We start from the raw sequence: 23862 nt of genomic DNA, 5'->3' as shown, positions 1-23862 counted from the left end.
CACTCCACACATGCACAAACCACTTAAAACCCTTAAAACTAACCCAAAACACACTCAATCCACCTCAAAATTCCCCTAACAACAATCAGAACACACCCATATATTCAAACATCCTCTACACCACACTCAAGATATGTAAAATATACCTAAAAGCATCTAACACACACTGAAAACACACAAAGTACACCCAAAACACACTGCAACACTACCAAGCACACTTAAAATACTTCAGATATACCCCAAACACACCAAAATGCATGCATTACAAAGAACGGCAAGATTAAAACGGGGACTTATCTAAATATTGTGGCTTGGCTTCTCCTCTTCTTCCGCATCCATTTTTCCGTTCTTCTTCGTCCTCTTCTTTTTCTCTTTCTTCTACTGCTTCCATCTACACGCCTCAACCTAGAAACACATCAAAACACTTAGAAAACACGAGATATTAGGCAAAATATTGAGCAAATCGAGGGAGAGTAGTTATTGTGGCTTGCCTGCTCCTCTACTTATTCCTCCCTTTCTCCTTCCTTCCTCCTCACCCTCCTTAATTTCTCCTACCTTCTTCTTTCTACTACTAATATCTGCACACCTGAGCCAAGAAACACACGGAAACACGTAGAAATCACTAGATATTAGGCAAAATATTGACGAAGTGGGCGGTAGGGAGGGAAGGACCCCCGCGGGGGGCTATGATGACGTCACAGCCCTTGGCTGTGACGTCATCAAGAGCGCGGCAACACCGGCTACTCGGCTGAATTACGTATATAATTTTAAAAATGACTTATGGAAAAAACAAAGCCAAGGCCGAATGTTTGCTATTTTATGACTTGATACATATTTTAACTAATATCTAAAACATCAAAACATCTCCTGCTTAACTAGTTTTAAAGAACTGTCTCAATTAGGTATATAAAAAGTATATAAACATTTCCACTTACGATGCTGCCAAAACGTCCAACCATTTCGACTTTATATTTCTTTCGAAAAATATTAGACAATATAATCTCTCTTCTCAGGCATCCAACACTGACCTAGAACCAGAAGTGAACGAGTGAAAGAGCATTTATGTAAAACAAAAGCATTAAACCTTATATCATTAAAAATTCTTGTAAAGTCTAGCCATTTTCACTTGGTGAGTACTTCAATGCATTCTACAGAGTCTGAGCTTTATTTTAAGGCATCCTACAACGAGTTTGACAGTGAAGCAAAAACGTAAACAAATAAAATAGAAAAAATAAAACTTATGTTAAACGGGACAAAACACCATTTCAAAGTTCACATATTTCACTCAATGGATTGATTTCACGCTTAAAAAGGTACGGACGATTCTTCGATACCATTAAGGCCCAGTTACAGCTTGAATTAAAAAAAGTTCAAACGGGAGGTGGAAAAAATTGACGGCTATGGCAGCTCATATTTAAGCTATAAAACAACACTAAACGCTACATATTTACAGAGGAGAGACGCGGAACACAATTAAAACACAACGACATGTTCATAGAAACCATAAAAACACACCATGGAAGCGTAATAATATTCTTAGAGAATATATGAAAAAAAGGATTGGAACCACGGGTGGGAGAGGGGTGGTGCTCCGGGGAGCGGGGCGGGGGACGGGGAGGAGGCAAAATCCGGGAACACTGGAGCGCGGCTTCCATAATCCTTATGTTGCATTTATTATCTCACCCCAACAAAACTAAGCCACATCAGGAATATTTGACCACGGAATTGTCAATAGGAGACTAGTAGCAACATTCTGACACATGTTTGGCTTACGGTGGGGTGAAAGAAGCAAATAATACCTGGTAATACTGACAATTGCTCGTCATACCATCACCTTTTCAATATTTGGGCACTGTTTTCATTCCAATGTGTAAAGGACACCTAAAGAAAACCTACAAATAAGAGACTGGCCTTAGAAATACCTTAAATAAATGTGGAGGTTTGTAGTGAAGGCTTGCACTGCTCTTGTCTCGCCGCTGTCGGGAATGTCATCACTTCACTTTCTGTGTGTGGGTGTTTGGGTGTATATGGGCACGTTCTGGATGTGTTACGGGGTGTTTGAGTGTGTTTATGGGATATATAAGCAACACCAAGCACCACATGGTCATCACTACTGTCACCCTCTTAAGTTTGTTGACATGGAACAAACACCCGGCCCACCACACTTCTTTCCTCCCAACACACTAATCCCTTATCAACACCACTGCCACACATTACACACCTGTTCCTTGGTGCCTAAATAACCTCCAGCACCTCTGTCACGGCACTGTCGCCTCTATAAATGCTGAAAATATAGTGGAACTCCAGTGAGGTCTTCCGTGTGTCTAGGCGGGAGGACGCCATGAATGATCAGCTGTGGCTCTCTAAAGAAATTTATTCTCTTCTCCTTTCTCGCTATAAATTCCAATACTGTGTCTTTGTATGTATTAAATTCTCAGTATTTTGTAAATTATCAGGGAATTATGTGTGAAATATTCAGTGTTATTATGGTTTTAGTTTATTTGAGGATACAAGGAGCTCCAAAATGTTCACATTACTAAACTCATCATTCGCAATATACAATATATAAAACTAAGAAAAAATAACACAAATAAATAAGAAAACAATACAAACAACAAAAAATAACACATAATATTAAAAAATAACACATGGAAAACAGTGTGAGAATGGCTACAAAATATCGACATTACAAATCACGACATTCAAAACCAATAAAAAGCAAAACAAATAGATAAATAGAACAGTACATAATGTGTGTGTGTGTGTGTGTGTGTGTGTGGAAGAGCACAACGTGTTGTATGGTGTGTGGTGGCAGTTGTGTGGGGTATGGGAAGTCATTTTTAAAGTATAATTACCTCAGATTAACGTAATCGCTCCACTTTTAAGATAGTTTTGAGGTAATACTATTTTGAAGGTAATTGTGGTCTTAATATCTTACAGCTCCATATTGACTCGCTCTACTTGTTAAATAAACATCCTGATTACTGTGGTAACAACATGATTAATAAGAACTTGCAGCTGCACCCTTACTTGCCTCTGACTTATAACTTAGGGCCCATACAATATTTTGCTTGGGGTCCCTGGGGAACTTTGGAATGCTACTGAATTTTTGGCTCATGGGATCATGTATATGGCAGCTCCAATTTTCCCTTTGATAGATAGAACCCACAACACATTCCATTTCAAGAGGATTTAAGTTTTAAAAATTTCTAATATATTCCAAGGGTTTTAGAGGGAATGTTCTGTCTGTTCCTGTGCCTTTTATCACTCATGAATGATCTCCCTTATTCCTGTTTTATGATTTTCTCATTTCTTTAATAACTAGTCTGAAATATCTTCTTTATAAATTCAAGAGAATTTTGAACATTCCAAGCAGCATAACTACTTCCTTTACCAACTATCGTTTTTCTTTCCTTTTCTGGAAATAATTTTTCTTGTTTCTTGCATGTGCACTCCCTTAATGAAAGGTATTTTATCCTTGGGACTTTCCAGCATTCTAAACATTAGATTTTTCCAAACTGCCTAATCAATGAACAGTTGAATAATTATGAAATAAGACACTCACAGCAAGCACAGCACACAGACTATCCCAAGGATTATGTTACCTGCTCTCTACCCTCCCAGGAAATAAGCGCAGTGTGTCCATATCTTCTGGCCGGATGTTCACTGTTTGCTGCTGACCATTCAATCCTATTGATAGATTTTGTAACGATAAACCTCAGAAGGAAGATTTAAACAGTTTGAGTGCAATAAAGAATTATATCATCTATTAAAGTAATCTAAAGGCATGTGTCTCTGCAGGCACATTGCCTCCTTGCTGCTAAGGGGAATATGGGGAATTAGAGGAAGAAATAATATACTAAAGTATTTGTTAAACAACTTTATTTTCTGATACATGAATATCATGAATCAAGGAAAATCATACATCAGAAGAAAATAAATTATGGCAAGTGCTACAAGTGACACAATTTTTAAACTGCAGTGAGTGAAACAGCACAGTAGCAATGGGTTAGCTGTGCCTCTGCTGCAGTGGCTGGCAGGTCCTGAAGGCCTTCATGTGCTAGACAGCACAATGTGATGATGCTTTGCATTCGTGTGACAGAAATGGAGTTTGGTTAGTTATAAGAAAAATGAAACCATAGTTTACATGAAGTTGAAAAATCTAAGGGATACAACATGCAAGTACTATTGTCCCTCCAGTACAGCCATGTTAGTAGCAGCTGTAGTAGTCCCACAACAGCTGTCAGCCACTACCAGGGGCAGCAGCACACATCTGCTTTATTCCCTCCCTCAGTTTGCCACATCAAAGACAGGTCGGTCTGACTGCAATCATGAATTGTGGCAATACACATCTTTAATATTTCTCTGATCTGCATGGCATAAGGCACAAATTTTCAACAGATTCAACAAAGAATAATAAGAATTGCATGATGTCTGTGCATAAACTTAGAGAACTATGTATGTGTAATAAGAGTCTTACAGGAAGCCAGAGTTATTACACTCGGCTTGCCAACGGCAGCGTAAAGCAGATACAATTTTCTTTTCTCAGCTACAGTGTTCTTTGTGGTCTTGCAAGGACTGGGGATTATTTCTAAGCTGCTTCAGCCAATCTCCACAATGGGATACTGTTAATGATTCCCATGTAACTTGTTATTTCTGTATCATACAAGGATAAACCCAAAATAATCCTGAAGAGTGCACAGCCAACAAAGAAAAGGATCTTCCTATCTTCAGCATTTATTAAAGTAGTTCCTCAATATGGTGCCTAGTACTGGAATGAACAGAGGATGCCTCCTACACTGTCATGACATGCATCACACTGGGATGTAGACACCTTACACAGGATACAAGCTCACACAAAAGCAGGTATTTCATTTGATGACTGCACCTACAAGGCTGAAGAAGGATAAGTATAGGAGGGAACTTTCCCAACTTTTGATTTTACTAATCCTAATTTACTTTTGCAATATTAAAGATTTCTCTCTCAATTCTTTTAATAATTGTGTGATGATTATTAATGCATACACACTTGTCTCTTGCAAAGTGTCCAATATCTATGTAGTCAATAATTGTGTGTCCTTTTTGTAGGGAAATAATTACAATTTCTTTCCATTTTGTCAATTCTGGATTCCAATATAGTAGTGTTTGACACATGCATGCACATATCCACAAATGCATGCACGTGTGAACACACACACACACACACAGTGTCTCGTCATAATCTACCATTCTAAGGAGAGCTTTTCTTGTTAGACATTCCATTTCATTAAATGAGTCAATTTCCTTTATTCTTTTTCCTCTTGAGCCACAAAAGCACAATTACCTTTCAAAAAAATAAACAAACATCTCTTCCCAAAATCTAAAAACCTCCACCTAAAGGTATGAAAGAGATAAAAAATGAGAAACTCCCCAAAATTAAAATATTTCCGTTAAAGCTCCATCTAAATATTAAATAGAAAAGTTTTTTTGTTTTTTTCCCTTTTCAACATACTCAGCTATTGCTGTATCTCATTATCAAACGTAAAACTTACATTTGTATTTTCTCCTCGGCATGCTTTTGGAATTCAAGGAATTTTTGTTCTTGCTTCTTTAATTTTCCTTCACAGTCAGCCACGGCACCACGGAGGGTCTCCTCATTCCCCTTGAGGCTGTCCACCACCTGCTTGGTCCTCTCATACTTCCTGTAAGGAACACAAAGCAGGCAGTTTAAGTCATGCTTCAGCTAAATGTGAAATAACCACTGTCAACACAATGACCACCATTATGAATACCTAATGAAAGTTGAACTCTGAGCATCTACACACAAGCCTCTAAAAGATGAAAGTATTATTACCAACATTTAACCCCTTCGAAACAAGATCACACGTGTGTACGAGAATTGGTTCCTCGTACACACATACAAGCTCGTATGCATGTAAGAGATTGGCAATGGGATCTCTATACAATGGGATCTCTATACACACACACACACACACACACACACACAGATGGATGGGTGGACAATGTCTACCTGCTGGACATAAAAAAAAAGGCTTTAGATAGGGTCCCTCATAAGAGACTACTTTAGAAATTGGAGAACATATGACTGAGAGGAATAATATTAAATTGGATAATGGATTACTTGAAGGGCAGAGAGATGAAAACTGTGATCAAGGATACATACTCATCTTGGAGTAAAGTATCAAGTGGAGTGCTGCAGGACTCAAGTGTTAGCCACCATTATGTTCCAGGTATATATATACAAACGACGTGCAGTGTGGAGTGACCAGCTACATCAATTTATTTGTTGATTATGCAAAATTGTTTAAATAATTAAGACCCGAGAAGACTGTTTGCTACTGCAGGAATATATACACAAAATTTATGAGTGGAGTAAGAAGTGGAAGTTAGAATTCAATGCCAAGAAATGTCATGTAATGGAACTAGGAAAGAGTAAGAGAAGACCAGTATGGAACTATTTGATGGGAGAGAAACAAATAATGAACACTAAAGAAGAAAAAGATCTGAGAGTGGTTATACAAGAAATGCTGAGCCCCGAAAAACACATAAGTAAACTAATTGGAACAATGTATAAAATGCTGGTTAATATTAGGTTGGCATTTCGCTACCTGGACATAGATATGATGAAAAAAATTATTAAGAGTATGATACGTCCACAGTTGGAATATGCAGCAGTGGTGTGGTCAGTGAGCTTGAAAAAAGGATGTAAGAAAATTCAAATGGATCCAAAGAAATAGCTAAAAATATGGTGCCAGAATTTTAAAAAGACCTAACATACAAAGAAAGGCTGAAGGAAAAGGGACTGCCAACCTTATAAGAGAGAAGAGAAAGAACGGACCTAATAACAATGTATGGAATGGTCAGAGGTGGACGCGTTACCGAATATCGGGTAGTCCGTTACTGCTCCTTTGGACCTCGAAACGCAGATAGTCCATACCTGTACATCCGCACCTAAAATTTTTTCCCTCGCTCCAGTACTGCACCTCCGCACCTCCAGTACTGTACCCAAAAAACTGTTTACTGTTGTAGGAAGATTTAAACAAGATTTATGAATGGAGCAGGAAGTGAAAATTCGAGTTTAATGCCAAGAAATGTCACATAATGGAATTAGGAAAGAGTAAGAGAAGACCAGGATGGAACTATTTGATGGTAGAGGAAAAAATAATGAAGACTAAAGAGGAAAAAGATCTTGAAGTGATCATACAAGAAAATCTGAGCCCTGATAAACACATAAGCAAGATATTTTGGACTATCATATAAAATGTTGACTAATATAAGAGTTGCATTTCATTACATGGATGATACGCCCAAGGCTGGAATATGCAGCAGTGGTATGGTCTCCGAGCTCTAAAAAGGATATGCGAAAATTGGAAAAGATACAGGAGATTGTTACAAAGATGGTGCCGGAATTAAAGGATCTCACATATGAAGAACGACTGAAGGAAATGGGACTGCCAACCTTACAAGATAGAAGAGAATGCAGGGATCTAATAACAATGTATAAGATAGTACCTAAATGATATTGAAAAGATAGACAAAGAAGACCTGGTGCTGTTGACAGAAGATGGAAGGACAAGAGGATATGAAAAGAAGATCAGGATGAGGCAGTGTATGAAGGATATTGGAAAATACAGTTTTCCACACAGAACAGTCGAAAAATGGAATGCACTGGATAATGAAATTGTTACAGCACGTACTGTGCAAAACATTAAAGAAAAATTAGATAAATGGAGATATAGACAGGACACTATGAGACCCACTCAAACCCTGTACAATACAACTAGGTAAATACACACACACACACACACACACACACACACACACACACACACACACACACACACACACACACCAATTTGGGAAATAATTACAAGTTCAATAAATGAAGGGAAAATTCCACTAGAATGGGAGAGAGCCAACGTAATACCGATATTTAAAGGAGGAAAGGCTAAACTACAGACCAGTGTCACTTACAAGTGTTTTGGGGAAGTTGTGTGAAATAATTATCAAAGAAAAATGGGTTAAACATCTGGAAGAAGAACAAGTCATATCAAACAGACAATCTGGGTTCAGGAAAGAACGGTCATGTGTGTCAAACTTATTAAGCTTCTACTCAAGAGTAATAGAAGGACTTGAAAACAGAGACGGATGGGTGGACACAGTATACCTAGACATAAAAAAGGCTTTTGATAAAGTCCTTCATGGAAGATTATTTTGGAAACTAGAGAACATATGAAGACTGCAAGGAACTTTGTGAGATGGACAAGGGATTATTTGAAGGACAGGGAGATGAGAACTGTGATAATAGATACATACTCATTTTCGGGTAAAGTAACATGCAGAGTGCCACAAGGGTCAGTGTTAGCCCGTATTATGTTCCAGATATATGTAAACGTTATTCACAATAGGGTAAACAGTTACATTAATTCATTTGCTGATGAAATGCAGGTTGTCTATGATGGCGTGCTGGACCCCCCACACCTCCACTGCCTCCCTCATGGCCTGTGGGAAAGAGAGCGAGTGGTTTGGTGTGTCTGGTTAAACTAGGTTAGGTTAGGTAGGAAATGAAGTTTAAATTGTTGAAATAAACTGGAAAAACATTATGAAATGTAAGCAAAACGAAGGGAAACATCAAAAAACATCAAGACGCAGGAATAATGAATGAAAAACATACGGAAACATTAAAAAAACATTAAAACACCGGAATAATGTACAAAAAACATTGAAAATATTTCTAAAAAACTTAAAAACGCAAGGTACAAATCTGTGGGAGAGAGAGGAGGAGCTGTTATGGGTTTGTCAGATTAGGTTAGCTTGGAAATTAATGTGTTTTTGGGTGTTTTGGTGTGTTTTGAGTGTGTCTTGTGCTGTTTTTAGTGTGCTCAGTGTGTGCTTTGGGATGTTTTGGGGTGTTTAAAACAAGCGGTTGAGAGACACATCTAAATATTACCCAAACACATTCAAACACCACCAAATACATCCTAAATACACCCAAAGCACACTTGAACTCCCCAAACACACCCTAAACACCCAAATATTCCCAAACCCCTTAAAAAACTCAAACATCACAAAAAAAAAAAATAAATAAAAAAAAAAAAAAAAAAAAAAAAACACCCAAACACCACCAAAACACAACCAAACCCCACCAAAACACAATCTTTCACCCCAAACACCCCAAAAAAAAACCCAGAAACACATCCAAACCCCATTGGTTTTTAAGGGATGTTTGATGATCTATTGAAAGATTGACAAGATATCTATCAAATGAAAAGCAAAAACACTCTTAAGAACAGACTTCCTCATAACTGTGGACTTTTGAAAAACAGTGGTCGCCTAAGTTGTATTTCTAAAAGACTCTTGCTTCAGTAACACGGTTAATGAAAGACAACAGTAATATTTCAATCACGCCCAAAAAATATGTCTGTCCTGCCCTTTATAAATCAGTATCAGAATATACACCAATAACACTCCTACACCACAAAACACACCCAAACATTTTAATATGCTCAAAATCCCAAGATCATGGAGTGCCTTGTACCAAATGTGGGCATACAACTTAACCTACATCCAAGAAGAGGTGGTTATGCTATGTGAAGAGGGCAGAAAGCAATGTGTCATAAAATAAAGACTTGCATGCATAACTGCTTCTCACAAAATGGGGTTTGTCTCTTCAACGCTGTGCCAGACACCATCAGGAACCTGACAGGGTCACGCCTGACCTCTTCAAGAAAAGGTTAGACAGATGGTTGTCTACAATACCAAACGAGCCCCAAATACCAGGATACTCCAGCTCAACCGGCAACTCACTCATCACATGGAGGGTTGACAGAGGCTGAACCGCCTGGCCACAGCAGAGGCCCACCCCAGCTGCATCCATGATAAGATGAAATTATACAAAAGTAACAAAAGTAAGTATATTAACCCAAAACACACTCAAAACACTATGTAACACTTCAAAATATTAATAAATAAATTCATAATTCAACTAGAAACACCAAAAACACTCCACACATGCACAAACCACTTAAAACCCTTAAAACTAACCCAAAACACACTCAATCCACCTCAAAATTCCCCTAACAACAATCAGAACACACCCATATATTCAAACATCCTCTACACCACACTCAAGATATGTAAAATATACCTAAAAGCATCTAACACACACTGAAAACACACAAAGTACACCCAAAACACACTGCAACACTACCAAGCACACTTAAAATACTTCAGATATACCCCAAACACACCAAAATGCATGCATTACAAAGAACGGCAAGATTAAAACGGGGACTTATCTAAATATTGTGGCTTGGCTTCTCCTCTTCTTCCGCATCCATTTTCCGTTCTTCTTCGTCCTCTTCTTTTTCTCTTTCTTCTACTGCTTCCATCTACACGCCTCAACCTAGAAACACATCAAAACACTTAGAAAACACGAGATATTAGGCAAAATATTGAGCAAATCGAGGGAGAGTAGTTATTGTGGCTTGCCTGCTCCTCTACTTATTCCTCCCTTTCTCCTTCCTTCCTCCTCACCCTCCTTAATTTCTCCTACCTTCTTCTTTCTACTACTAATATCTGCACACCTGAGCCAAGAAACACACGGAAACACGTAGAAATCACTAGATATTAGGCAAAATATTGACGAAGTGGGCGGTAGGGAGGGAAGGACCCCCGCGGGGGGCTATGATGACGTCACAGCCCTTGGCTGTGACGTCATCAAGAGCGCAACACCGGCTACTCGGCTGAATTACGTATATAATTTTAAAAATGACTTATGGAAAAACAAAGCCAAGGCCGAATGTTTGCTATTTTATGACTTGATACATATTTTAACTAATATCTAAAACATCAAAACATCTCCTGCTTAACTAGTTTTAAAGAACTGTCTCAATTAGGTATATAAAAGTATATAAACATTTCCACTTACGATGCTGCCAAAACGTCCAACCATTTCGACTTTATATTTCTTTCGAAAAATATTAGACAATATAATCTCTCTTCTCAGGCATCCAACACTGACCTAGAACCAGAAGTGAACGAGTGAAAGAGCATTTATGTAAAACAAAAGCATTAAACCTTATATCATTAAAAATTCTTGTAAAGTCTAGCCATTTTCACTTGGTGAGTACTTCAATGCATTCTACAGAGTCTGAGCTTTATTTTAAGGCATCCTACAACGAGTTTGACAGTGAAGCAAAAACGTAAACAAATAAAATAGAAAAAATAAAACTTATGTTAAACGGGACAAAACACCATTTCAAAGTTCACATATTTCACTCAATGGATTGATTTCACGCTTAAAAAGGTACGGACGATTCTTCGATACCATTAAGGCCCAGTTACAGCTTGAATTAAAAAAAGTTCAAACGGGAGGTGGAAAAAATTGACGGCTATGGCAGCTCATATTTAAGCTATAAAACAACACTAAACGCTACATATTTACAGAGGAGAGACGCGGAACACAATTAAAACACAACGACATGTTCATAGAAACCATAAAAACACACCATGGAAGCGTAATAATATTCTTAGAGAATATATGAAAAAAAGGATTGGAACCACGGGTGGGAGAGGGGTGGTGCTCCGGGGAGCGGGGCGGGGGACGGGGAGGAGGCAAAATCCGGGAACACTGGAGCGCGGCTTCCATAATCCTTATGTTGCATTTATTATCTCACCCCAACAAAACTAAGCCACATCAGGAATATTTGACCACGGAATTGTCAATAGGAGACTAGTAGCAACATTCTGACACATGTTTGGCTTACGGTGGGGTGAAAGAAGCAAATAATACCTGGTAATACTGACAATTGCTCGTCATACCATCACCTTTTCAATATTTGGGCACTGTTTTCATTCCAATGTGTAAAGGACACCTAAAGAAAACCTACAAATAAGAGACTGGCCTTAGAAATACCTTAAATAAATGTGGAGGTTTGTAGTGAAGGCTTGCACTGCTCTTGTCTCGCCGCTGTCGGGAATGTCATCACTTCACTTTCTGTGTGTGGGTGTTTGGGTGTATATGGGCACGTTCTGGATGTGTTACGGGGTGTTTGAGTGTGTTTATGGGATATATAAGCAACACCAAGCACCACATGGTCATCACTACTGTCACCCTCTTAAGTTTGTTGACATGGAACAAACACCCGGCCCACCACACTTCTTTCCCTCCCAACACACTAATCCCTTATCAACACCACTGCCACACATTACACACCTGTTCCTTGGTGCCTAAATAACCTCCAGCACCTCTGTCACGGCACTGTCGCCTCTATAAATGCTGAAAATATAGTGGAACTCCAGTGAGGTCTTCCGTGTGTCTAGGCGGGAGGACGCCATGAATGATCAGCTGTGGCTCTCTAAAGAAATTTATTCTCTTCTCCTTTCTCGCTATAAATTCCAATACTGTGTCTTTGTATGTATTAAATTCTCAGTATTTTGTAAATTATCAGGGAATTATGTGTGAAATATTCAGTGTTATTATGGTTTTAGTTTATTTGAGGATACAAGGAGCTCCAAAATGTTCACATTACTAAACTCATCATTCGCAATATACAATATATAAAACTAAGAAAAAATAACACAAATAAATAAGAAAACAATACAAACAACAAAAAATAACACATAATATTAAAAAATAACACATGGAAAACAGTGTGAGAATGGCTACAAAATATCGACATTACAAATCACGACATTCAAAACCAATAAAAAGCAAAACAAATAGATAAATAGAACAGTACATAATGTGTGTGTGTGTGTGTGTGTGTGTGTGGAAGAGCACAACGTGTTGTATGGTGTGTGGTGGCAGTTGTGTGGGGTATGGGAAGTCATTTTTAAAGTATAATTACCTCAGATTAACGTAATCGCTCCACTTTTAAGATAGTTTTGAGGTAATACTATTTTGAAGGTAATTGTGGTCTTAATATCTTACAGCTCCATATTGACTCGCTCTACTTGTTAAATAAACATCCTGATTACTGTGGTAACAACATGATTAATAAGAACTTGCAGCTGCACCCTTACTTGCCTCTGACTTATAACTTAGGGCCCATACAATATTTTGCTTGGGGTCCCTGGGGAACTTTGGAATGCTACTGAATTTTTGGCTCATGGGATCATGTATATGGCAGCTCCAATTTTCCCTTTGATAGATAGAACCCACAACACATTCCATTTCAAGAGGATTTAAGTTTTAAAAATTTCTAATATATTCCAAGGGTTTTAGAGGGAATGTTCTGTCTGTTCCTGTGCCTTTTATCACTCATGAATGATCTCCCTTATTCCTGTTTTATGATTTTCTCATTTCTTTAATAACTAGTCTGAAATATCTTCTTTATAAATTCAAGAGAATTTTGAACATTCCAAGCAGCATAACTACTTCCTTTACCAACTATCGTTTTTCTTTCCTTTTCTGGAAATAATTTTTCTTGTTTCTTGCATGTGCACTCCCTTAATGAAAGGTATTTTATCCTTGGGACTTTCCAGCATTCTAAACATTAGATTTTTCCAAACTGCCTAATCAATGAACAGTTGAATAATTATGAAATAAGACACTCACAGCAAGCACAGCACACAGACTATCCCAAGGATTATGTTACCTGCTCTCTACCCTCCCAGGAAATAAGCGCAGTGTGTCCATATCTTCTGGCCGGATGTTCACTGTTTGCTGCTGACCATTCAATCCTATTGATAGATTTTGTAACGATAAACCTCAGAAGGAAGATTTAAACAGTTTGAGTGCAATAAAGAATTATATCATCTATTAAAGTAATCTAAAGGCATGTGTCTCTGCAGGCACATTGCCTCCTTGCTGCTAAGGGGAATATGGGGAATTAGAGGAAGAAATAATATACTAAAGTATTTGTTAAACAACTTTATTTTCTGATACATGAATATCATGAATCAAGGAAAATCATACATCAGAAGAAAATAAATTATGGCAAGTGCTACAAGTGACACAATTTTTAAACTGCAGTGAGTGAAACAGCACAGTAGCAATGGGTTAGCTGTGCCTCTGCTGCAGTGGCTGGCAGGTCCTGAAGGCCTTCATGTGCTAGACAGCACAATGTGATGATGCTTTGCATTCGTGTGACAGAAATGGAGTTTGGTTAGTTATAAGAAAAATGAAACCATAGTTTACATGAAGTTGAAAAATCTAAGGGATACAACATGCAAGTACTATTGTCCCTCCAGTACAGCCATGTTAGTAGCAGCTGTAGTAGTCCCACAACAGCTGTCAGCCACTACCAGGGGCAGCAGCACACATCTGCTTTATTCCCTCCCTCAGTTTGCCACATCAAAGACAGGTCGGTCTGACTGCAATCATGAATTGTGGCAATACACATCTTTAATATTTCTCTGATCTGCATGGCATAAGGCACAAATTTTCAACAGATTCAACAAAGAATAATAAGAATTGCATGATGTCTGTGCATAAACTTAGAGAACTATGTATGTGTAATAAGAGTCTTACAGGAAGCCAGAGTTATTACACTCGGCTTGCCAACGGCAGCGTAAAGCAGATACAATTTTCTTTTCTCAGCTACAGTGTTCTTTGTGGTCTTGCAAGGACTGGGGATTATTTCTAAGCTGCTTCAGCCAATCTCCACAATGGGATACTGTTAATGATTCCCATGTAACTTGTTATTTCTGTATCATACAAGGATAAACCCAAAATAATCCTGAAGAGTGCACAGCCAACAAAGAAAAGGATCTTCCTATCTTCAGCATTTATTAAAGTAGTTCCTCAATATGGTGCCTAGTACTGGAATGAACAGAGGATGCCTCCTACACTGTCATGACATGCATCACACTGGGATGTAGACACCTTACACAGGATACAAGCTCACACAAAAGCAGGTATTTCATTTGATGACTGCACCTACAAGGCTGAAGAAGGATAAGTATAGGAGGGAACTTTCCCAACTTTTGATTTTACTAATCCTAATTTACTTTTGCAATATTAAAGATTTCTCTCTCAATTCTTTTAATAATTGTGTGATGATTATTAATGCATACACACTTGTCTCTTGCAAAGTGTCCAATATCTATGTAGTCAATAATTGTGTGTCCTTTTTGTAGGGAAATAATTACAATTTCTTTCCATTTTGTCAATTCTGGATTCCAATATAGTAGTGTTTGACACATGCATGCACATATCCACAAATGCATGCACGTGTGAACACACACACACACACAGTGTCTCGTCATAATCTACCATTCTAAGGAGAGCTTTTCTTGTTAGACATTCCATTTCATTAAATGAGTCAATTTCCTTTATTCTTTTTCCTCTTGAGCCACAAAAGCACAATTACCTTTCAAAAAAATAAACAAACATCTCTTCCCAAAATCTAAAAACCTCCACCTAAAGGTATGAAAGAGATAAAAAATGAGAAACTCCCCAAAATTAAAATATTTCCGTTAAAGCTCCATCTAAATATTAAATAGAAAAGTTTTTTTGTTTTTTTCCCTTTTCAACATACTCAGCTATTGCTGTATCTCATTATCAAACGTAAAACTTACATTTGTATTTTCTCCTCGGCATGCTTTTGGAATTCAAGGAATTTTTGTTCTTGCTTCTTTAATTTTCCTTCACAGTCAGCCACGGCACCACGGAGGGTCTCCTCATTCCCCTTGAGGCTGTCCACCACCTGCTTGGTCCTCTCATACTTCCTGTAAGGAACACAAAGCAGGCAGTTTAAGTCATGCTTCAGCTAAATGTGAAATAACCACTGTCAACACAATGACCACCATTATGAATACCTAATGAAAGTTGAACTCTGAGCATCTACACACAAGCCTCTAAAAGATGAAAGTATTATTACCAACATTTAACCCCTTCGAAACAAGATCACACGTGTGTACGAGAATTGGTTCCTCGTACACATACAAGCTCGTATGCATGTAAGAGATTGGCAATGGGATCTCTATACAATGGGATCTCTATACACACACACACACACACACACACACAGATGGATGGGTGGACAATGTCTACCTGCTGGACATAAAAAAAAAGGCTTTAGATAGGGTCCCTCATAAGAGACTACTTTAGAAATTGGAGAACATATGACTGAGAGGAATAATATTAAATTGGATAATGGATTACTTGAAGGGCAGAGAGATGAAAACTGTGATCAAGGATACATACTCATCTTGGAGTAAAGTATCAAGTGGAGTGCTGCAGGACTCAAGTGTTAGCCACCATTATGTTCCAGGTATATATATACAAACGACGTGCAGTGTGGAGTGACCAGCTACATCAATTTATTTGTTGATTATGCAAAATTGTTTAAATAATTAAGACCCGAGAAGACTGTTTGCTACTGCAGGAATATATACACAAAATTTATGAGTGGAGTAAGAAGTGGAAGTTAGAATTCAATGCCAAGAAATGTCATGTAATGGAACTAGGAAAGAGTAAGAGAAGACCAGTATGGAACTATTTGATGGGAGAGAAACAAATAATGAACACTAAAGAAGAAAAAGATCTGAGAGTGGTTATACAAGAAATGCTGAGCCCCGAAAAACACATAAGTAAACTAATTGGAACAATGTATAAAATGCTGGTTAATATTAGGTTGGCATTTCGCTACCTGGACATAGATATGATGAAAAAAATTATTAAGAGTATGATACGTCCACAGTTGGAATATGCAGCAGTGGTGTGGTCAGTGAGCTTGAAAAAAGGATGTAAGAAAATTCAAATGGATCCAAAGAAATAGCTAAAAATATGGTGCCAGAATTTTAAAAAGACCTAACATACAAAGAAAGGCTGAAGGAAAAGGGACTGCCAACCTTATAAGAGAGAAGAGAAAGAACGGACCTAATAACAATGTATGGAATGGTCAGAGGTGGACGCGTTACCGAATATCGGGTAGTCCGTTACTGCTCCTTTGGACCTCGAAACGCAGATAGTCCATACCTGTACATCCGCACCTAAAATTTTTTCCCTCGCTCCAGTACTGCACCTCCGCACCTCCAGTACTGTACCCAAAAAACTGTTTACTGTTGTAGGAAGATTTAAACAAGATTTATGAATGGAGCAGGAAGTGAAAATTCGAGTTTAATGCCAAGAAATGTCACATAATGGAATTAGGAAAGAGTAAGAGAAGACCAGGATGGAACTATTTGATGGTAGAGGAAAAAATAATGAAGACTAAAGAGGAAAAAGATCTTGAAGTGATCATACAAGAAAATCTGAGCCCTGATAAACACATAAGCAAGATATTTTGGACTATCATATAAAATGTTGACTAATATAAGAGTTGCATTTCATTACATGGATGATACGCCCAAGGCTGGAATATGCAGCAGTGGTATGGTCTCCGAGCTCTAAAAAGGATATGCGAAAATTGGAAAAGATACAGGAGATTGTTACAAAGATGGTGCCGGAATTAAAGGATCTCACATATGAAGAACGACTGAAGGAAATGGGACTGCCAACCTTACAAGATAGAAGAGAATGCAGGGATCTAATAACAATGTATAAGATAGTACCTAAATGATATTGAAAAGATAGACAAAGAAGACCTGGTGCTGTTGACAGAAGATGGAAGGACAAGAGGATATGAAAAGAAGATCAGGATGAGGCAGTGTATGAAGGATATTGGAAAATACAGTTTTCCACACAGAACAGTCGAAAAATGGAATGCACTGGATAATGAAATTGTTACAGCACGTACTGTGCAAAACATTAAAGAAAAATTAGATAAATGGAGATATAGACAGGACACTATGAGACCCACTCAAACCCTGTACAATACAACTAGGTAAATACACACACACACACACACACACACACACACACACACACACACACACACACACACACACCAATTTGGGAAATAATTACAAGTTCAATAAATGAAGGGAAAATTCCACTAGAATGGGAGAGAGCCAACGTAATACCGATATTTAAAGGAGGAAAGGCTAAACTACAGACCAGTGTCACTTACAAGTGTTTTGGGGAAGTTGTGTGAAATAATTATCAAAGAAAAATGGGTTAAACATCTGGAAGAAGAACAAGTCATATCAAACAGACAATCTGGGTTCAGGAAAGAACGGTCATGTGTGTCAAACTTATTAAGCTTCTACTCAAGAGTAATAGAAGGACTTGAAAACAGAGACGGATGGGTGGACACAGTATACCTAGACATAAAAAAGGCTTTTGATAAAGTCCTTCATGGAAGATTATTTTGGAAACTAGAGAACATATGAAGACTGCAAGGAACTTTGTGAGATGGACAAGGGATTATTTGAAGGACAGGGAGATGAGAACTGTGATAATAGATACATACTCATTTTCGGGTAAAGTAACATGCAGAGTGCCACAAGGGTCAGTGTTAGCCCGTATTATGTTCCAGATATATGTAAACGTTATTCACAATAGGGTAAACAGTTACATTAATTCATTTGCTGATGAAATGCAGGTTGTCTATGATGGCGTGCTGGACCCCCCACACCTCCACTGCCTCCCTCATGGCCTGTGGGAAAGAGAGCGAGTGGTTTGGTGTGTCTGGTTAGGCTAGGTTAGGTTAGGTAGGAAATGAAGTTTAAATTGTTGAAATAAACTGGAAAAACATTATGAAATGTAAGCAAAACGAAGGGAAACATCAAAAAACATCAAGACGCAGGAATAATGAATGAAAAACATACGGAAACATTAAAAAAACATTAAAACACCGGAATAATGTACAAAAAACATTGAAAATATTTCTAAAAAACTTAAAAACGCAAGGTACAAATCTGTGGGAGAGAGAGGAGGAGCTGTTATGGGTTTGTCAGATTAGGTTAGCTTGGAAATTAATGTGTTTTTGGGTGTTTTGGGATGTTTTGTGTTTTTGAGTGTGTCTTGTGCTGTTTTTAGTGTGCTCAGTGTGTGCTTTGGGATGTTTTGGGGTGTTTAAAACAAGCGGTTGAGAGACACATCTAAATATTACCCAAACACATTCAAACACCACCAAATACATCCTAAATACACCCAAAGCACACTTGAACTCCCCAAACACACCCCTAAACACCCAAATATTCCCAAACCCCTTAAAAAACTCAAACATCACAAAAAAAAAAAAAAAAATAAAAAAAAAAAAAAAAAAAAAAAAAACACCCAAACACCACCAAAACACAACCAAACCCCACCAAAACACAATCTTTCACCCCAAACACCCCAAAAAAAAACCCAGAAACACATCCAAACCCCATTGGTTTTTAAGGGATGTTTGATGATCTATTGAAAGATTGACAAGATATCTATCAAATGAAAAGCAAAAACACTCTTAAGAACAGACTTCCTCATAACTGTGGACTTTTGAAAAACAGTGGTCGCCTAAGTTGTATTTCTAAAGACTCTTGCTTCAGTAACACGGTTAATGAAAGACAACAGTAATATTTCAATCACGCCCAAAAAATATGTCTGTCCTGCCCTTTATAAATCAGTATCAGAATATACACCAATAACACTCCTACACCACAAAACACACCCAAACATTTTAATATGCTCAAAATCCCAAGATCATGGAGTGCCTTGTACCAAATGTGGGCATACAACTTAACCTACATCCAAGAAGAGGGTGGTTATGCTATGTGAAGAGGGCAGAAAGCAATGTGTCATAAAATAAAGACTTGCATGCATAACTGCTTCTCACAAAATGGGGTTTGTCTCTTCAACGCTGTGCCAGACACCATCAGGAACCTGACAGGGGTCACGCCTGACCTCTTCAAGAAAAGGTTAGACAGATGGTTGTCTACAATACCAAACGAGCCCCAAATACCAGGATACTCCAGCTCAACCGGCAACTCACTCATCACATGGAGGGTTGACAGAGAGGCTGAACCGCCTGGCCACAGCAGAGGCCCACCCCAGCTGCATCCATGATAAGATGAAATTATACAAAAGTAACAAAAGTAAGTATATTAACCCAAAACACACTCAAAACACTATGTAACACTTCAAAATATTAATAAATAAATTCATAATTCAACTAGAAACACCAAAAACACTCCACACATGCACAAACCACTTAAAACCCTTAAAACTAACCCAAAACACACTCAATCCACCTCAAAATTCCCCTAACAACAATCAGAACACACCCATATATTCAAACATCCCTCTACACCACACTCAAGATATGTAAAATATACCTAAAAGCATCTAACACACACTGAAAACACACAAAGTACACCCAAAACACACTGCAACACTACCAAGCACACTTAAAATACTTCAGATATACCCCAAACACACCAAAATGCATGCATTACAAAGAACGGCAAGATTAAAACGGGGACTTATCTAAATATTGTGGCTTGGCTTCTCCTCTTCTTCCGCATCCATTTTTCCGTTCTTCTTCGTCCTCTTCTTTTTCTCTTTCTTCTACTGCTTCCATCTACACGCCTCAACCTAGAAACACATCAAAACACTTAGAAAACACGAGATATTAGGCAAAATATTGAGCAAATCGAGGGAGAGTAGTTATTGTGGCTTGCCTGCTCCTCTACTTATTCCTCCCTTTCTCCTTCCTTCCTCCTCACCCTCCTTAATTTCTCCTACCTTCTTCTTTCTACTACTAATATCTGCACACCTGAGCCAAGAAACACACGGAAACACGTAGAAATCACTAGATATTAGGCAAAATATTGACGAAGTGGGCGGTAGGGAGGGAAGGACCCCGGGGGGGCTATGATGACGTCACAGCCCTTGGCTGTGACGTCATCAAGAGCGCGGCAACACCGGCTACTCGGCTGAATTACGTATATAATTTTAAAAATGACTTATGGAAAAAACAAAGCCAAGGCCGAATGTTTGCTATTTTATGACTTGATACATATTTTAACTAATATCTAAAACATCAAAACATCTCCTGCTTAACTAGTTTTAAAGAACTGTCTCAATTAGGTATATAAAAGTATATAAACATTTCCACTTACGATGCTGCCAAAACGTCCAACCATTTCGACTTTATATTTCTTTCGAAAAATATTAGACAATATAATCTCTCTTCTCAGGCATCCAACACTGACCTAGAACCAGAAGTGAACGAGTGAAAGAGCATTTATGTAAAACAAAAGCATTAAACCTTATATCATTAAAAATTCTTGTAAAGTCTAGCCATTTTCACTTGGTGAGTACTTCAATGCATTCTACAGAGTCTGAGCTTTATTTTAAGGCATCCTACAACGAGTTTGACAGTGAAGCAAAAACGTAAACAAATAAAATAGAAAAAATAAAACTTATGTTAAACGGGACAAAACACCATTTCAAAGTTCACATATTTCACTCAATGGATTGATTTCACGCTTAAAAAGGTACGGACGATTCTTCGATACCATTAAGGCCCAGTTACAGCTTGAATTAAAAAAAGTTCAAACGGGAGGTGGAAAAAATTGACGGCTATGGCAGCTCATATTTAAGCTATAAAACAACACTAAACGCTACATATTTACAGAGGAGAGACGCGGAACACAATTAAAACACAACGACATGTTCATAGAAACCATAAAAAACACACCATGGAAGCGTAATAATATTCTTAGAGAATATATGAAAAAAAGGATTGGAACCACGGGTGGGAGAGGGGTGGTGCTCCGGGGAGCGGGGCGGGGGACGGGGGAGGAGGCAAAATCCGGGAACACTGGAGCGCGGCTTCCATAATCCTTATGTTGCATTTATTATCTCACCCCAACAAAACTAAGCCACATCAGGAATATTTGACCACGGAATTGTCAATAGGAGACTAGTAGCAACATTCTGACACATGTTTGGCTTACGGTGGGGTGAAAGAAGCAAATAATAGCTGGTAATACTGACAATTGCTCGTCATACCATCACCTTTTCAATATTTGGGCACTGTTTTCATTCCAATGTGTAAAGGACACCTAAAGAAAACCTACAAATAAGAGACTGGCCTTAGAAATACCTTAAATAAATGTGGAGGTTTGTAGTGAAGGCTTGCACTGCTCTTGTCTCGCCGCTGTCGGGAATGTCATCACTTCACTTTCTGTGTGTGGGTGTTTGGGTGTATATGGGCACGTTCTGGATGTGTTACGGGGTGTTTGAGTGTGTTTATGGGATATATAAGCAACACCAAGCACCACATGGTCATCACTACTGTCACCCTCTTAAGTTTGTTGACATGGAACAAACACCCGGCCCACCACACTTCTTTCCTCCCAACACACTAATCCCTTATCAACACCACTGCCACACATTACACACCTGTTCCTTGGTGCCTAAATAACCTCCAGCACCTCTGTCACGGCACTGTCGCCTCTATAAATGCTGAAAATATAGTGGAACTCCAGTGAGGTCTTCCGTGTGTCTAGGCGGGAGGACGCCATGAATGATCAGCTGTGGCTCTCTAAAGAAATTTATTCTCTTCTCCTTTCTCGCTATAAATTCCAATACTGTGTCTTTGTATGTATTAAATTCTCAGTATTTTGTAAATTATCAGGGAATTATGTGTGAAATATTCAGTGTTATTATGGTTTTAGTTTATTTGAGGATACAAGGAGCTCCAAAATGTTCACATTACTAAACTCATCATTCGCAATATACAATATATAAAACTAAGAAAAAATAACACAAATAAATAAGAAAACAATACAAACAACAAAAAATAACACATAATATTAAAAAATAACACATGGAAAACAGTGTGAGAATGGCTACAAAATATCGACATTACAAATCACGACATTCAAAACCAATAAAAAGCAAAACAAATAGATAAATAGAACAGTACATAATGTGTGTGTGTGTGTGTGTGTGTGGAAGAGCACAACGTGTTGTATGGTGTGTGGTGGCAGTTGTGTGGGGTATGGGAAGTCATTTTTAAAGTATAATTACCTCAGATTAACGTAATCGCTCCACTTTTAAGATAGTTTTGAGGTAATACTATTTTGAAGGTAATTGTGATCTTAATATCTTACAGCTCCATATTGACTCGCTCTACTTGTTAAATAAACATCCTGATTACTGTGGTAACAACATGATTAATAAGAACTTGCAGCTGCACCCTTACTTGCCTCTGACTTATAACTTAGGGCCCATACAATATTTTGCTTGGGGTCCCTGGGGAACTTTGGAATGCTACTGAATTTTTGGCTCATGGGATCATGTATATGGCAGCTCCAATTTTCCCTTTGATAGATAGAACCCACAACACATTCCATTTCAAGAGGATTTAAGTTTTAAAAATTTCTAATATATTCCAAGGGTTTTAGAGGGAATGTTCTGTCTGTTCCTGTGCCTTTTATCACTCATGAATGATCTCCCTTATTCCTGTTTTATGATTTTCTCATTTCTTTAATAACTAGTCTGAAATATCTTCTTTATAAATTCAAGAGAATTTTGAACATTCCAAGCAGCATAACTACTTCCTTTACCAACTATCGTTTTTCTTTCCTTTTCTGGAAATAATTTTTCTTGTTTCTTGCATGTGCACTCCCTTAATGAAAGGTATTTTATCCTTGGGACTTTCCAGCATTCTAAACATTAGATTTTTCCAAACTGCCTAATCAATGAACAGTTGAATAATTATGAAATAAGACACTCACAGCAAGCACAGCACACAGACTATCCCAAGGATTATGTTACCTGCTCTCTACCCTCCCAGGAAATAAGCGCAGTGTGTCCATATCTTCTGGCCGGATGTTCACTGTTTGCTGCTGACCATTCAATCCTATTGATAGATTTTGTAACGATAAACCTCAGAAGGAAGATTTAAACAGTTTGAGTGCAATAAAGAATTATATCATCTATTAAAGTAATCTAAAGGCATGTGTCTCTGCAGGCACATTGCCTCCTTGCTGCTAAGGGGAATATGGGGAATTAGAGGAAGAAATAATATACTAAAG

General features: G+C 38.0%; 3 long non-coding RNA genes across 3 annotated transcripts; all 3 read right to left on the bottom strand.

The window, feature by feature from the left end:
• Nucleotides 1–131: 131 nt before the first annotated feature.
• Nucleotides 132–2347, bottom strand: LOC123507732. Its single transcript, XR_006675740.1, has 3 exons — nucleotides 2222–2347; nucleotides 1923–2003; nucleotides 132–405 (listed from the first exon to the last, which is right to left on the bottom strand). It is a non-coding gene; the product is annotated as an uncharacterized LOC123507732 (long non-coding RNA).
• Nucleotides 2348–3865: 1518 nt separating this feature from the next.
• Nucleotides 3866–8541, bottom strand: LOC123507840. The gene is made up of 2 exons (XR_006675798.1): nucleotides 8422–8541; nucleotides 3866–5681 (listed from the first exon to the last, which is right to left on the bottom strand). It is a non-coding gene; the product is annotated as an uncharacterized LOC123507840 (long non-coding RNA).
• A 6991-nt stretch (nucleotides 8542–15532) lies between these two features.
• Nucleotides 15533–18741, bottom strand: LOC123507892. The gene is made up of 2 exons (XR_006675817.1): nucleotides 18408–18741; nucleotides 15533–15675 (listed from the first exon to the last, which is right to left on the bottom strand). It is a non-coding gene; the product is annotated as an uncharacterized LOC123507892 (long non-coding RNA).
• Between the last annotated feature and the right edge of the window lie 5121 nt (nucleotides 18742–23862).

This window comes from Portunus trituberculatus, chromosome 23 (genome assembly GCF_017591435.1).
Source record: "Portunus trituberculatus isolate SZX2019 chromosome 23, ASM1759143v1, whole genome shotgun sequence".
NCBI lineage: Eukaryota > Metazoa > Arthropoda > Malacostraca > Decapoda > Portunidae > Portunus > Portunus trituberculatus.
This window is presented reverse-complemented; position numbering and strand designations above follow the sequence as displayed.